Source organism: Gossypium arboreum, chromosome 8 (genome assembly GCF_025698485.1).
Source record: "Gossypium arboreum isolate Shixiya-1 chromosome 8, ASM2569848v2, whole genome shotgun sequence".
In the NCBI taxonomy this organism is placed as follows: domain Eukaryota; kingdom Viridiplantae; phylum Streptophyta; class Magnoliopsida; order Malvales; family Malvaceae; genus Gossypium; species Gossypium arboreum.
This window is the reverse complement of record NC_069077.1, coordinates 72,679,039-72,697,379: the sequence shown is the minus strand read 5'-3', so window position 1 is coordinate 72,697,379 and position 18,341 is coordinate 72,679,039.

Here is an 18,341-nt window from a genome sequence, read left to right as displayed (position 1 = left end):
ATTGGTCATTCGGCCACATTATATACACATAAACATTTGTACATTTCACACTTGCCCATTCGGCCACACCTAATACACAAGCACATATATAAGATAATGCTTTTATCATTACTTGCTAATACATCATATACTTTGCTTTCATTTAAATAACCACTCAGCCATATTACATTTCTAAGTAACCATTCGGCCTCACTATACAAATAAGATAACACACATTTTCATAAAGGCCCTTCAGATAACTTGCACACATTTAATATTAGCCATTTCGGCCTCACCACATATACATATCTTGTACATCAATTTCATCATATCAAAACCACTTATATATCATTTCCTAACATCACAATTCAAAATTCACATATGGTTCTAATCAATATCTTATAAGCAACTCAAATAGTTTTATCAATGTTTACAACATATTCTCAAGTTTACGACAAGCTGTCTTCCTGCACAATGGTCACTAAATTATTCATATCTGGAACTACGAAACTCCGAATTAAGTTCCATAAATTTTCCCTAAAATTAGACTCATTTATCTTTCTTCCATAAAATTTTCAAAATTTTTGGTTGAGCCATTTAGTACAGTTTATTAGTTAAAGTATTCCATGCCGTTTGTTTCCCGTAAAAATAGACTCAATAAGGAATCCATGCATGTAAGGTATGACTCTTAATAATTTTTTACAATTTATGGTGAATTTATAAAATCGAGCAGGAGATCTCGAATTCATTCAGACCTGTTTTACAAGAATTCAAATATCACACAATATAGAATTCTTTTCTTCCCTGTTTCTTTCATGTGAAAATAGACTCATTAAGATTTAATCCCATATTTTGTTCTGCCTCTAACTCATTTTCCACTATTTTTAGTGTATTTTCAAAGTTACATTACTGCAAGTACTTAAATCATCAAGGCTAAGTTACTCATTCATGATCATTGTTCACAAAATTAATACAACATCATTTCATCCATCATGGTAAGAACACATATTATGCATCATAGATCATCACATATCAAGGCATTCTCATAGGCTTAGTATACATACTTGCACAACTCGTAACATAACTCAAGTGCATACTCACCAATGACTTACCTCATTGGGACCATCATCAACTCTTTCCCTGGATTACCCGTTGAACACTTGGAATACTAATTGGATACTCGGAAAAGCCTTTGCACATAAGTGCTTCAATTGTAGCTAAAGCTACCTCATATCTCAGGACATTTCAATGCTCACTCTCGAGCTAGTCATCTAGACTCATAATTCCTAGTGACATGGCACTCGTATCCTATTCTATTCCAAATGTTCAAACGAGATTTTTTCTTTGTCTTATCATATTTCTATTAATCACATACACATTAATACTTGTACAATTCATGTAATGATAACATTTAAATACATGTATAACATGGTATTGTTTACTTACGAACTTACCTCAATACCACAAAGGTAAAAAAAAAGACGTAATTATCCCTTAATCGATTTCTTTCCGTTCTAGGTCCAAATCCCGATTTTCATCATCTAAAACATCACATTCAACTTATTAAAACAATGTACTGATCAAATTAGTCCATTGACACACTTGGGCTATTTTATAATTTTGCCCTATATTTTACCAAAATTACCAAATTACCCCTAGGCTCGTAAAATAATTTTTATCACATTTCTTTACTCCTTGAGTCTAGATGAACCATTTTCATAACTATAGCAACTCATAATTTCAACTATTTCACACATTTACAACTCATTTTACAACTTAGCAATCTAGCCCTTTTAAGGTGTTTTCATGCAATTTCTTTCACAAAAGTTGTTTATTAGACAACTAGAACTCATAATCTTCCATAAAAACACAACAAACAACACATTTACTCTCATGGCAAAACCCTAGACTCTTCATCATTTTGCACAATAGTCCCCTCTTATGAAAGCTCATGCTTTAGGGGTTACAAAAATGTAAAAATCCTCAAGAAAGACATTAAAATCACTTACTTGCTAAGCCTCAAAGTTGCTGAAAATATGAAGCTTTCAAAACCCATTTCTTGGCTGGAAAAATCGGTGGAGAGAAGATGACAAAGGGATGATATCATCCTATTTTTATTTTATTACCTATTTGGTCAAAAGTCACATAATATCCCATAAATTTTGGCTTTTTTAAAATTTTTGTCTCCCCTTGGCCGGCCACACACTTAAAAAGGGTCCAATTGCCCTTTAAAGGCCTCCAATTTTAGTTCTCTAGTCTATTAACACCTTTAGGCACTAAAATACAACTTTTACCTTTTACGCGATTTAGTCTTTTTTCGAAATTGGACTAGAGATCGCTAAAATTAACTTACCAAAATTTACATGCACTTATAAAATTATATTATAACACATAAAATAATACTAAAATAATTTTCTCTGGCCTCGAAATAGTGGTCCCGAAACCATTGTTCCGACTAGGCCCAAAATCGGGCTGTTACATTTCTTCCTCCCTTTAGGGATTTTCGTCCTCGAAAATCTTAGTAGCGACTAGGTTAGTCCTCTTATTGAATTATGTCCATATAAACATTAGCTCATCAATAACAATTGTAATTCATTACTGCTTTCACATCGATCTACAAAATCACTTTCTTATCTTAAAACAAATACATAAACATTTCTACAAGTATACACATACATCTCATTTTCTTGATTTCATAAGCAATAATCACTTAATTGAATTTATACTTGCATTTCAAACACATATAAATCACATATTAACATGTATAATACATAACATCAACTCACATATTCATAACCCACATTTTCTTTCATGTATAAGCTGTAACCTGGCCGAAAGTACACATATTCTCAAACATCCCAATGAATAACTTTTATAACTTTATCACATCTCAATATTCAACTTAACTCATTTCTAAAGGAAAAGTCAACTTCCATGTACCTGAACATTTAGTTCATTTAGCACATTCAATCATAGTTAACGTTACCCGTATACAGTCGATTAGGCATAAAGCTTAATATAATACACTGGCATGAGATTTATTCTAGCGCATAACTCGTATATCCAAAATTATCAGCATTCATCAAAAATTCTTACAAACTTTCGAATGTCGAAACTTAATCAAAATAATTTCTTGAACAAGATTAACAAAATAGTATCCATTCAGCAATAGCACATATAACTTCATATACCGAGAATCTCATAGACTAAATCCATAACACATTTTCAACTAAGCACTTAAGTGTACATATAACGTAAATCCATTCCTTAACAACATATCCACCATTTTTTTTACGTATCCACTTATAACAAAATTACAGCAGAAACAATAATCAATCGTCAATTTATATCTATTAATCCCCAATTCAAACTCAAATACCGAATATCAGTATCTAATTAAAATTCAACATCTAACTTCAATTCTACTTCCTAATATTTGTCAATTTAAAGAGCGTCGTACTTGTCTGAGTATGTCGTTTACTTAAAGCCATAGTCCAACCATGTTCTTACATGTTATCACATATCGAGTCGATTGTAACACCCCGAACCCGAGAACATCGCCGGTGTCGGACACGAGGGGTTAACAAGCCAAGTCCACATATTTTGCCCACCAATTTGACATTTCCAGTCAGGCTGGAAAACTGCGTCACCGTCGCCTTAAAAATCATATCTCGAGTTTCAAAACTCAGAAACTGGTTTTGTAAATTTTCCCTGAATTTAGACTCATATATCCATCCATGGATTTATTTCTAGAATTTTTTGTCGGGCCAATTGGTACAGTTTATTAGTTAAAGTCACCCATGTTACAGGGATCGACTGCTTTGACCTTCGCGCGTTACAACTTGAATATCTCTCTGTACAGGGCTTTAATACTGGTGCCGTTTGTTTCTAATGAAACTAGACTCAAAATGGAATCTGTACATATAAGACATGACTCCTAATTCGTTCTGGATAATTTATAGTAAATTTTTAAAGTTTCGACAGGGGACCCAGAAACCGTTCTGGCCCTGTCTAACAATAGCTTTAATATCTCTTAACATGTAACTCCTATGACCATTTCGTTTCTTCCATATGAAAATAGACTCATCAAGGTTCATTTACATAGCTTATTCACTATTTAATACCATTCCTACAAATTTTGGTGATTTTTCATATTCACGTCACTGCAGCTGGCAGCATCTGTTTTTAAGGTAGGTCTTACCTATTTTGTAGTCTCCATGAACCAACTAGTCTTGCCATACATAGGTTCACATATGATCATTTTAACCATACCAATGGCTGATCATGTGACCAACATTCCCATTTCCAATCCATAATCACATCATGACACCATATATATATATACAAACCGCAAATAGTCTAAGTTCAGTACTTCACTTTTACGAGCCATTTTCGCATGGCCGTACACATATACATCACAGCATATTTAAACCAACAAGGGTAGTCCTATACATGCCATTTCAAAGTTCAACCAAAATTTATACCAAAATAGAGCGTTGATAGTGTGGATGACTTGACTTTAATGATCCCGATTCCGATTGCTATCGAGCAAAATCTATAAAACAGAGAGCCAAAGCAACGTGGTAAGCATTTTTATGCTTAGTAAGTCTCAAGGAATATAATCAGCTTTAATTAAAGCAATACATTCACATAGCCAAATGCATCATTTCATTAATACACATTCACATAATCATTCTTACTTCACACTTCATCGTTATATACTTTCACAAAGTATCAACCAATTCAATAGCTGAAATTCGTTAGTCGATTGAGCGAATGTTGCTCAAACATGTCGACTTTCCAATGCACATATAAACGTACCTTATTCTTTGGGCTTTTCGAGCGTACTAATCAATTTATTACAGCAACCAACACTCACCTCCAGCCCAAGCTTCTTGAATACAACCGGATATAACCACGTGCATGAATGCCTTGGTCTTAGCCGGATAGAATGACTTCGCACGAATGCCTTGGTCTTAGCCGGATGTAGCCACTAGCACAATTGCCTTGGTCTTAACCGGATATAATTTCCAGCATAAACGTCTTGATTTAGCCGGATATCATTCAATTGCTCATGCACACATACATCAATAATCATTAGACATTCATGTTTCATTTTCGTTACTAAGGCTCAAACACAAATGTAATCACTAGCATAATCGCCTTGGGACTTAGCCCGGGTATCATTCAAATACTCATACACACATAAATCAATAATCATTACACATCCATATTTCATTTCACATAATTCAAGTAGGGTCACTTCTTGAGGACTTACCTCGGATGTTGTCGAACGGCTTTTACGGCTATTCGATCACTTTTTCCTTCCCTTGTCCAATTGTGGCCCTCTAAGCTCTTGAGCTAATTCAAACAAATTCAATTTATTAAAACCTCATTGTGCTAGCTTATGGCGAATATGACAAGGAGTTTAAATGGTCATATGGCCACCCTTTAGCTTGAATACACAATGGTCATGCACATTTTATACTACATCAAGCAATTCAATACAATTCATTCGAGCATCAAGGAAAAGCTAAGGCCATCAATAGGCTATCTAAGGCCGAATATACATGTCCATGTTGAGGCCAATTATGCACTTAATACCACACAAAACAGCATGCATTTTACTAGTTAATGCTTTGCATATTGTAGCTCAAAACTTATAATATAGCATCAAGCACTCATATGTGTGCTAGGCGAATGTGCTTGCAATTTCACAAACATTCTTCAACATCTTCTTCTTTAAACAAACATATTCATCACTTACTTCATAACCAAAACATCATGTGCAAACATATATATACATATATGAGCATGGCCGAATTTCAAGGTGTCCATAGCCATCCAAAACACAAATTTTAACTAACATGCAAGAAGCATGAACCATGCTCATGAATGCATCATGGCTGAATACATCACAATCATGCCCCCTTTCAACTTCAATCATGGTTAAACAAAAAGAAAACTCAAAGTCTTACTCAAGATGGCTACAAAGAAATCTCAAGAGTAGACAATCCATCATTGCATGCATCATCATCAAGCTTCACACTTAGCATGCAATGGCTTTATCACCATATTCACTTTGGCCGAATTTCATTCCCATGACATAACAAAGATTTGAACCATGGGCTAACAAGAACATCAATCTAGCAACCAAAAACATGCATGAATCTCATGGCACAACCTCAAACATACCTTACTCTTGATGCAAGTATAGCCAACCTCTTCCTAATCCTCTTCCAAACGAAGTATGAAGCAAAACTCCTTCCTTATCCTTAGTGTTTTCGGCCAAAAAGAGAGTGAAAATAGATGAACAAATTTTTTTCTTTTCTTTCTTTAGGACATTCGGCCAAGAGCTATGGAGAAAGATGAACACTTTTTTTTTTTGTTTCTCATCCTACTAACATTAATTTTTTTTTTCCATACTCTTATTTTATTATTTCTAACATCCACCACTAGCAAAACATGTTTAAGACATGTTTTCTTTTGCCCATATTCATCACCATGGCCGGCCACTTCCTTCTCTTTGGGTAAATTGACATGCAAAACCATTCTTTTGCATGCATGTACTATTAGACCTTTGAAGATTGGCCTATCACCTTTCAACAATGTTTCATATAAGTCCATCTAAATAAATTCACATAGAAATGATCAAATTAATGCATGCAACTTTCACACATGCATTTGCTAACATCATAAACATAGAATATAACTTCTAATTACTTATAAGACTCGGTTTAATGGTCCCGACACCACTTCCCGACTAGGGTCAAATTAGGGACGTCACAACTCTCCCCCACTTAAGAAATTTTCGTCCCTGAAAATCTTACCGGTAAATAGGTTTGGATATCGCTCTTTCATAGAGTTCTCGGTCTCCCAAGTAGCTTCTTCTATCCCGTGCTTGAGCCATAACACTTTCACTAGCGGAACCCGCTTGTTTCGCAACTCTTTCACTTCCCGTGATAGGATACGAATCGGTTCTTCCTCATAACTCAAATTAGCTTGAATTTCAATTTCTGATGGACTAATCACGTGCGATGGATCGGATCTATAGCGTCGAAGCATCGAAACATGAAAGACATCGTGAACCCTTTCGAGTTCAGGGGGCAAAATCAAACGATATGCCACTGGACCGACTCGCTTCGGATATCTCATATGGCCCAATGAACCTCGGGCTCAACTTGCCCTTACGGCCGAATCGAGTATTTTTTCCAAGGCGAAACCTTGAGAAACACTTTATCTCCCACGATACTCGATGTCCTTACGCTTCAGATCCGCGTCGACTTACTTCGACGGTCGGAGGCTATCTTCGAGACTTTCACGGATTACTTTCACTTTCTGCTCAGCATCTCTAATCAAATCCACCCGAAAATTTTGCTTTCACCGAGCTCACCCAAAACAATGGTGTACGGCATTTACGACCGTACAAAGCCTCATAGGTGCCATCTTAATACTTGATTGAAAGTCGTTGTTGTGTTTAATTCAATCAATGGCAAATACCGTTCCCATGAACCACTAAACTCGAGGACGCAACATCTCAACATATCCTCAAGTATCCGAATTATCCGCCAGATTGACCATCGGTTTGGGGTGAAAGGCGGTCTGAAATGCAACTTGGTACCCAAAGCTTCTTGCAACTTTTTCCAAAATCGCGAGGTAAATCTCGGATCTCTATCCGACACGATGGAAATAGGCACCCGTGTAATCTCACAATCGAGAACGTACAATTCGGCTAATTTGTCCATTGAAAAATCCGTGCGTCACGGGGACAAAGTGAGCCGACTTAGTCAATCTATCTACCACGACCCAAACCGCATCCTTCTTACTTGCGACAATGGCGGTCCGGATACAAAGTCCATTGTGACTCGATCCCATTTCCACACGGGTATCGTGATTGGTGAAGTAATCTGAAGGCACTTGATGTTCCGCTTTCACTTGTTGACATATTAAACATCTCAAACAAAGTCGGAGATGTCTCGTTTCATACCATGCCACCAAAACCGACGTTTCAAATCATTGTACATCTTCAGACACCCGGGTGGATTGCCATTCGGCTACAATGGGCTTCATTCGAATTATCGAAATGAGTTCAATTCTTTGGAACACACGACGACTTTTGAACCTCAAACAATCGTCATCATCAATTTGAAATTCGAGTCCTTGTTCGAACACACTCACCCGCTTTTGCGACCAACTCGTCGTCGACTTTCTCGAGCTTCTCGAATTTGATGTATCAATAGTGGTTTGGCTTTCAATTCAGCTACTAACACACTATCGGATCGAATGCACAAGTGCACGTTCATCGCTCGTAAAGCGAATAATGATTTACGACTTAAGGCATCCGCAACCACATTCGCCTTTCCGGGTGATAGTCAATGACCAGCTCATAATCCTTTAACACCGAGCCAACGTCTTTGTCGCAGATTTAAGTCTCTTTGGGTCATCAAATATTTGAGACTTTTGTGATCCGAGTACACATGGCACCTTTCACCAAATAAGTAATGTCGCCAAATCTTTAAAGGCGAATACGATGGCGGCCAATTCGAGATCATGGGTCGGATAATTTTTCTCATGTGGCTTTAATTGCCTCGACCCATAGGCCACAACTCGACCTTCTTGCATCAATACACAACCTAACCCAAGTAGGGAGGCGTCGCTATAGATGACAAACTCTTTGCTTGGACTCGGGTTGCACTAGAATTAGGGCTTCACCAAATAAGTTTTCAGTTGATCGAAACTTTTCGACATTTCTCCGTCCATTCGAACTTAACATCCTTTTGGAGTAAGCCGTCATCGGCGTGGCTATTGTTGAGAAGCCTTTACAAATCGTCGGTAATAACCTAAGCAAGCCCCAAAAAGCTCAGAACCTCGGTAATATTTCTGAGGCTTCCAATTAAGTATGGCTGAAATTTTATTCGGTCGACTCGAAAACCGTCTGAGATACCACATGACCCAAGAAGCTAACCTCTCTTAACCGAACTCACACTTGCTAAACTTAGCATATAATTGCTTATCCCGTAAAATCTGCAAAGACTAACCTCGGTGTTCAAGATGTTCGGTCTCATTTCTTGAATAGACCAAGATGTCATCAATGAACACGACTACGAATCGATCCAAATATGGTCCGAAGATCCGATTCATTAAATCCATAAATACCGCGGGCATTAGTGAGCCCAAACGGCATCACTAGGAACTCATAGTGACCATATCTCGCTCAAGGCGGTCTTGGGTACGTCCAATCTCGGATTCGCAATTGATAATAGCCCGATCTCAAATCTATTTTCGAGAACACCGAGGCTCCCTTCAGTTGATCGAACAAGTCATCGATACGTGGTAACGGATATTTGTTCTTTATCGTCGCTTTATTGTCGACGATAGTCGATCTACAACCGCATGGTTCCATCCTTCTTTTTCATAAACAACACTGGCGCACCCCAAGGCGAAAAACTCGGGCGAGCAAAACCTCTATCCACCAATTCTTGCAACTGAGCCTTCAACTCCTTTAATTCCATCGGTGCCATACGATACGGAGCTATCGAAATTGGAGTGGTACCAGGTACCAATTCGATGCCAAATTCTATTTCCCGAACAGGTGGTAAACCCGGCAATTCTTCGGGAAAACATCCGGTATTCACAAACCACGAACGCAGATTCGGGTTTCTTTTCGATTCCTTGTCATCGAGCACATACGCAAGGTACGCCGCACCCTTTTCTTACATATTTCGGGCCAACATTGCGATATTACGGTGGCAACCCCTTTAAGTCTGTAGACTCAACCCGAATTATCTCGTTATTCGCGCACCTCAAATCGATAGTCTTGCTTTTGCAATTTACAACCGCATCGTGCATGGTCAACCAATCCAAACCAAGAATAACATTGAATTCATCGAACGGCAAAAGCATCAAGTCCGCGGAAACAAGAACCTCGGAACACTAGGGGACTTTTCTTGCACACTTTGTTGACAAGCACGTAATGACCCAAGGGTTTGACACCGAATTACAAACTCGAGAGACTCAATAGGCAAAGTCTTCTTGGATGCTAAGGTTTCACATATATAAGAATGAGTAGAACCGGGGTCAATCAAAGCAATCACATTAGTATTGAAAAGAGTGAAAGTACCGGTAATGACATCCGGAGAGGCAGCATCTTCGGCGTGCGCGTATGGCATAAGTCCTAGCAGAGCCCGAGCCTCGGATCCGATGGTAGCATCTCTAGATCCTCTCGACCGCCACTAACATTGCCCACATTTCTAGGTGGCCTACCTCGGCGATTGTAGCCCCGGGTTTCCACTCGACTTACATTCTGCTCAAGCATCCTCGGGCAATCCTTCATAAAGTGGTCGGCCGATCCACACTTATAGCAGAGCGATCACGGAACCAACAGCTCCCCGAGTGCCATTTTCCACAATGCGAGACACTCCGCCTCTCTCGCGATCATTTCCACCACTGGCGATCGAAGTGACTCGTGTGGTCACAGGGGGTCGATCGCGTCCTCGTCTAGAAAAGCCCGAAGCGCCTCTAGACCGGCTCACATCATCTCGAAATCTCTTCGATGCCTGTTGAAGAGACTTTCCCGAGGACCTCTTTCGGAATTCTCCGGTTCCCACATCAACTTTTTGTTTCTCCTTTCTAAGCTCTTCGGCTTTACAAGCTCGCTCAACAAGTACTACGAACTCTCGTATTTCGAGAATGCCAACGAACATCCTTATATCATCATTCAGCCCATCCTCGAAGCGTTTACACATAATAGCTTCGGACGAAATGCATTCTCGCGCGTATCGGCTAAGCCTCACAAATTTTCGTTCGTAGTCGGTAACTGACATAGAACCTTGCTTAAGATCAAGGAATTCCCTTCGCTTTTGGTCGATGAATCTCTGACTGATATACTTTTTGAACTTCGGTTTGAAAGATTTCCCAAGTCACTTGCTCTCTAGGTACCACAGAAGTCAGAGTACTCCACCAATAGTAGGCGGAATCACGTAGCAAGGAGATGGTACACTTTAAGCACTCATCGGGTGTACAAGATAGCTCATGGAGCACCCGGATCGTGTTATCCAACCAAAATTCGGCTCGCTCGGCATCATCATCATCCGTAGCTTTAAATTCAGTGGCCCCATGTTTTCGAATCCTATCGATTGGGGCTTACTTGACCTTATTTGGTCATCACCGGAGGTATTGTAGGTCTTGGGGTTGCATTTGTCGGGAATGGAGGTTGTGGAACAGTAGTGTTAGTTCGAATGTATTGGTTAAACCATTCGTTCATCACACTATAAAAGGCTTGCCTAGCCTCATCATTCGGATTGCTGGCCATAGGTTGAGAGTCCGCGGCGCTGTCCCTTGCGCGGAGCAGCGCCACACTCTCCACATCATCAGCTATCGCTTCGGTTGGGATCGGGATCCATTGCTATAAACAAACACAAAGTCAAATTGTCGAAATCACCACACTATCGATTCATCATTTAATGGCATGTATAGCTAGACCCCAAACACATCACGGTAGTCCTAGAATCGACTAAACCGTGGCTCGATACTAATAAAATTGTAACACCCGAACCCGAGACCATCGCCGTGTCGGACACGAGGGTTAACAAGCCAAGTCCACATATTTTGCCCACCAATTTGACATTTCCAGTCAGGCTGGAAAACTGCGTCACCGTTGCCTTAAAAATCATATCTCGAGTTTCAAAACTCGGAAACTGGTTTCGTAAATTTTCCCTGAATTTAGACTCATATATCCATCCATGGATTTATTTCTAGAATTTTTGGTCTGGAAAATTGGTACAGTTTATTAGTTAAAGTCACCCATGTCACAGGGATCGACTGCTTTGACCTTCGTGCGTTATAACTTGAATATCTCTCTGTACACGGCTTTAATACTGGTGCCGTTTGTTTCTAATGAAACTAGACTCAAAATGGAATCTGTACATATAAGGCATGACTCCTAATTCTTTCTGGATAATTTATAGTAAATTTTTAAAGTTGCGACAGGGGACCCAGAAACCGTTCTGGCCCTGTCTCACAATAGCTTTAATATCTCTTAACATGTAACTCCTATGACCATTTCGTTTCTTCCATATGAAAATAGACTCATCAAGGTTCATTTACATAGCTTATTCACTATTTAATACCATTCCTACAAATTTTGGTGATTTTCACATTCACGTCACTGCAACTGGCAGCATCTGTTTTAAGGTAGGTCTTACCTATTTTGTAGTCTCCATGAACCAACTAGTCTTGCCATACATAGGTTCACATATGATCATTTTAACCATACCAATGGCTGATCATGTGACCAACATTCCCATTTCCAATCCATAATCACATCATGACACCATATATATATATACAAACCGCAAATAGTCTAAGTTCAGTACTTCACTTTTACGAGCCATTTTCACATGGCCGTACACATATACATCACAAGATATTTAAACCAACAAGGGTAGTCCTATACATGCCATTTCAAAGTTCAACCAAAATTTATACCAAAATAGAGGCGTTGATAGTGTGGATGACTTGACTTTAATGATCCCGAATCCGATTGCTATCGAGCAAAATCTATAAAACAGAGAGCCAAAGCAACGGGGTAAGCATTTTTATGCTTAGTAAGTCTCAAGGAATATAATCAGCTTTAATTAAAGCAATACATTCACATAGCCAAATGCATCATTTCATTAATACACATTCACATAATCATTCTTACTTCACACTTCATCATTATATACTTTCACAAAGTATCAACCAATTCAATAGCTGAAATTCATTAGTCGATTGAGCGAATGTTGCTCAAACATGTCGACTTTCCAATGCACATATAAACGTACCTTATTCTTTGGGTTTTTCGAGCGTACTAATCGAATTTATTACAGCAACCAACACTCACCTCCAGCCCAAGCTTCTTGAATACAACCGGATATAACCACGCACACGAATGCCTTGGTCTTAGCCGGATAGAATGACTCGCACGAATGCCTTGGTCTTAGCCGGATGTAGCCACTAGCACAATTGCCTTCGGTCTTAACCGGATATAATTTCAACATAAACGTCTTGAGTTTAGCCGGATATCATTCAATTGCTCATGCACACATACATCAATAATCATTAGACATTCATGTTTCATTTTCGTTACTAAGGCTCAAACACAAATGTAATCACTAGCATAATCGCCGGGACTTAGCCCGGTATCATTCAAATACTCATACACACATAAATCAATAATCATTACACATCCATATTTCATTTCACATAATTCAAGTAGGGTCACTTCTTGAGGACTTACCTCAGATGTTTGTCGAACGGCTTTTACGGCTATTCGATCACTTTTTCCTTCCCTTGTCCAATTGTGGCCCTCTAAGCTCTTGAGCTAATTCAAACAAATTCAATTTATTAAAACCTCATTGTGCTAGCTTATGGACGAATATGACAAGGAGTTTAAATGGTCATATGGCCACCCTTTAGCTTGAATACACAATGGTCATGCACATTTTATACTACATCAAGCAATTCAATACAATTCATTCGAGCATCAAGGAAAAGCTAAGGCCATCAATAGGCTATCTAAGGCCAAATATACATGTCCATGTTGAGGCCAATTATGCACTTAATACCACACAAAAACAGCATGCATTTTACTAGTTAATGCTTTGCATATTGTAGCTCAAAACTTATAATATAGCATCAAGCACTCATATGTGTGCTAGGCCAATGTGCTTGCAATTTCACAAACATTCTTCAACATCTTCTTCTTTAAACAAACATATTCATCACTTACTTCATAACCAAAACATCATGTGCAAACATATATATACATATATGAGCATGGCCGAATTTCAAGGTGTCCATAGCCATCCAAAACACAAATTTTAACTAACATGCAAGAAGCATGAACCATGCTCATGAATGCATCATGGCGAATACATCACAATCATGCCCTTTCAACTTCAATCATGGTTAAACAAAAGAAAACTCAAAGTCTTACTCAAGATGGCTACAAAGAAATCTCAAGAGTAGACAATCCATCATTGCATGCATCATCATCAAGCTTCACACTTAGCATGCAATGGCTTTATCACCATATTCACTTTGGCCGAATTTCATTCCCATGACATAACAAAGATTTGAACCATGGGCTAACAAGAACATCAATCTAGCAACCAAAAACATGCATGAATCTCATGGCACAACCTCAAACATTCCTTACTCTTGATGCAAGTATAGCCAACCTCTTCCTAATCCTCTTCCAAACCAAGTATGAAGCAAAACTCCTTCCTTATCCTTAGTGTTTTTGGCCAAAAAGAGAGTGAAAATAGATGAACAAATTTTTTCTTTTCTTTCTTTAGGACATTCGGCCAAGAGCTATGGAGAAAGATGAACACTTTTTTTTTGTTTCTTATCCTACTAACATTAATTTTTTTTCCATACTCTTATTTTATTATTTCTAACATCCACCACTAGCAAAACATGTTTAAGACATGTTTTCTTTTGCCCATATTCATCACCATGGCCGCCACTTCCTTCTCTTTGGGTAAATTGACATGCAAAACCATTCTTTTGCATGCATGTACTATTAGACCTTTGAAGATTGGCCTATCACCTTTCAACAATGTTTCATATAAGTCCATCTAAATAAATTCACATAGAAATGATCAAATTAATGCATGCAACTTTCACACATGCATTTGCTAACATCATAAACATAGAATATAACTTTTAATTACTTATAAGACTCGGTTTAATGGTCCCGACACCACTTCCCGACTAGGGTCAAATTAGGGACGTCACATCGATGCCATGTCCTAGACATGGTCTTACACAACATCTCAAATCAATGCCTTCATCCCAGATGAGGTCTTTCATGAATCTCATTTCACACACTTAGTGCCCACTGACCGATCTCGCACACATAGTGCTCGGTTGAAGAACTTGCACACACAGTGCCTCAATTACCGATCTCGCACACATAGTGCTCGGTTAAAGGAATTCACACACACAGTGCCTCAATTACTGATCTCGCACACATAGTGCTTAGTTAAAGGAATTTGCACACACAGTGCCTCTAATCATTCGCACACATAATGCCCATATTCATTCGTTATTACACATTGAAATGACTTAACCAAGTCTATAAAACATCATATATGTACACTTTAAACGTATTCTTTCATTTAACTTTGAATTCATATAGTAATGAACACTTAAACCTTGCTCTAATCACCGGCATTAAGCACGCTAGGCACGAAGACACGAATACACATCACCGCACGAAGCACGCTAGCACGAAGGCGAATACATATCACCAAAGACGAAGCACGCTAGGCACGAAGGCGAATACATATCACCGCACGAAGCACGCTAGGCACGAAGGCCCAAATACATATCATCGACACGAAGCACGCTAGGCACGAAGGCGAATACACATCATCGACGAAGCTCGCTAGGCACGAAGGCGAATAATACACATCACCAACACGAAGCACGCTAGGCTACACATCACCGCACGACGAAGCGCTAGGCACGAAGGCCCTAATACACATCACCGAGTTTCATGCATATTTATTCACATTTTAATACATTTCATATAGCATATCATATTTGTAATTCACTTACTTCGTTTCAATATATACATATCATATACACCTTGACATTATATCATAGATATCATTTACATATAGGCTCATTCCAAATACATTATTTTCTCTTCAAAGTTCTCATTCACATATTTAAAACATAACATCATATATAACATTAACAAAGCATAAACTACACAGCAATTCCATCTCTAATAGATGATATATATATGTATATATTTAGCCCATTTACATAAAATCTGAACCAAAATATAACTTATCATGCATAGAATATACATCACTATTATCCTAATATACTTTTCCATATTTATTTCATAACACATTCAGCAAAATTACTTTGCATTTCAATACTTCAAATGTATATCATACTTCTATTCATACCTTTCTCAATTTTGACACATCATAAGCATGTTTCAATCCTCTCAATACCATCTCTTTCTGACTTGATCGGGATTGGAATTCATTATATTACTGAAAAACACATTTTAACTGTAAAATCATCACACTATCATTTTATCACTTTATGGCATGTATAGCTAGACTCACACGTGCTACGTTAGTCCTAGAATCGACTAAATCGTAGCTTTGATACCATTAAATGTAACGCCCCTATCCCGTAGCCGTCGCCGGAAAAGGACGAGGCGTTACTGTGAATTAGAATCGGATTAGAACAAGAAAATTTTGAGCCTTTTTCTTAAATAAAAGATTATTTATATATATAACTAATAGATACAAATAAAGATCGAATTTAAAACTTATAAAAGTAAACTTCTATAAGATGCCATATTCGCATGACTTATATACAATAGTCAAAATATCATTCTACTTATAGTCTAACCTATACATGCCATAAGCTAAGTCCAAAACACATGATAACCACAATAATAGATAGTGTGACGAAGTGCTGATGATCCCCGTGCTAATAGTAAGAGTCAACGATCTAAAAAAATAAACAGAGAAACATAACATTCAAAGTAACCTTTCATAAGCTTAGTAAGTCTTAAGCAATTTAAACAGTTGAACTTAAAAACAAACCAAATGTTCAAATCACATAACACTTTCTCGAGTACAATACTATTTGGCCGATTATGCACAAACACATATCATTTTACTCCGTTTATACTCAAACTCATATAAACATAGTATTTACAAGCTTAGGATTAACTTTAATTCTTTCAAATTTCACTAGTGTATCATTTCTTACCCACACTTACTTTCAACATTCATAGTTAAATGGCATATCGAAAACTATCTTGTAACTTTGCATAATAACTGAATGCACACATATACAAATATACATATGAATTTACCACATCTTTTCATATGCTTCTCATTACACATTCTTTATTCTTGTCGATCAATCTCACATAAATAATATATATTCTCGTCGATCAATCTCACATAAATAATATATATATCACATACCGAATCACTTAATGTGTAATCTGAGTTCAATTTATCATCTTAGCATAGGATCTCGTAGTCATATGCTTTATCGAATTCACTAGCATTTGGCTGCGAGGTATAAAACCCGAACATAACACCAGCACAAAGCCTACGGGACTTTAAACCGGATACAATCTCAGCACAATTTATTTTATATACTTTTTACTAACTTTGGCCTCATCAAATATCTAATAATACCCACATTTGATAATTGGTCATTCGCCACATTATATACACATAAACATTTGTACATTTCACACTTGCCCATTCGCCACACCACATACACAAGCACATATATAAGATAATGCTTTTATCATTACTTGCTAATACATCATATACTTTGCTTTCATTTAAATAACCACTCAGCCATATTACATTTCTAAGTAACCATTCGGCCTCACTATACAAATAAGATAGCACACATTTTCATAAAGGCCCTTCAGATAACTCCACACACATTTAATATTAGCCATTTCGGCCTCACCACATATACATATCTTGTACATCAATTTCATCATATCAAAACCACTTATATATCATTTCCTAACATCACAATTCAAAATTCACATATGGTTCTAATCAATATCTTATAAGCAACTCAAACAGTTTTATCAATGTTTACAACATATTCTCAAGTTTACGACAAGCTGTCTTCCTGCACAACGGTCACTAAATTATTCATATCTGGAGCTACGAAACTCCGAATTAAGTTCCATAAATTTTCCCTAAAATTAGACTCATTTATATTTCTTCCATAAAATTTTCAAAATTTTTGGTTGAGCCATTTAGTACAGTTTATTAGTTAAAGTATTCCATGTTTCAGGGTATGACTACTCTGACCCCTGTACACTACGAACCAAATTTCTCCCTGTACAGAATTCCAATGACCATACCCTTTGTTTCCCGTAAAATTAGACTCAATAAGGAATCCATGCATATAAGGTATGACTCTTAATAATTTTTTTACAATTTATGGTTAATTTATAAAATCAGAACAGGAGATCTCGAATTCATTCAGACCCTGTTTTACAAGAATTCAAATATCACACAATATAGAATTCTTTTTCTTCCCCTGTTTCTTTCATGTGAAAATAGACTTATTAAGATTTAATCCCATATTTTGTTCTGCCTCTAACTCATTTTCCACTATTTTTAGTGTATTTTCAAAGTTACACTACTGCAGTAACTCAAATCTGTCAAGGCTAAGTTACTCATTCATGATCATTGTTCACAAAATTAATACAACATCATTTCATCCATCATGGTAAGAACACATATTATGCATCATAGATCATCACATATCAAGGCATTCTCATAGGCTTAGTATAC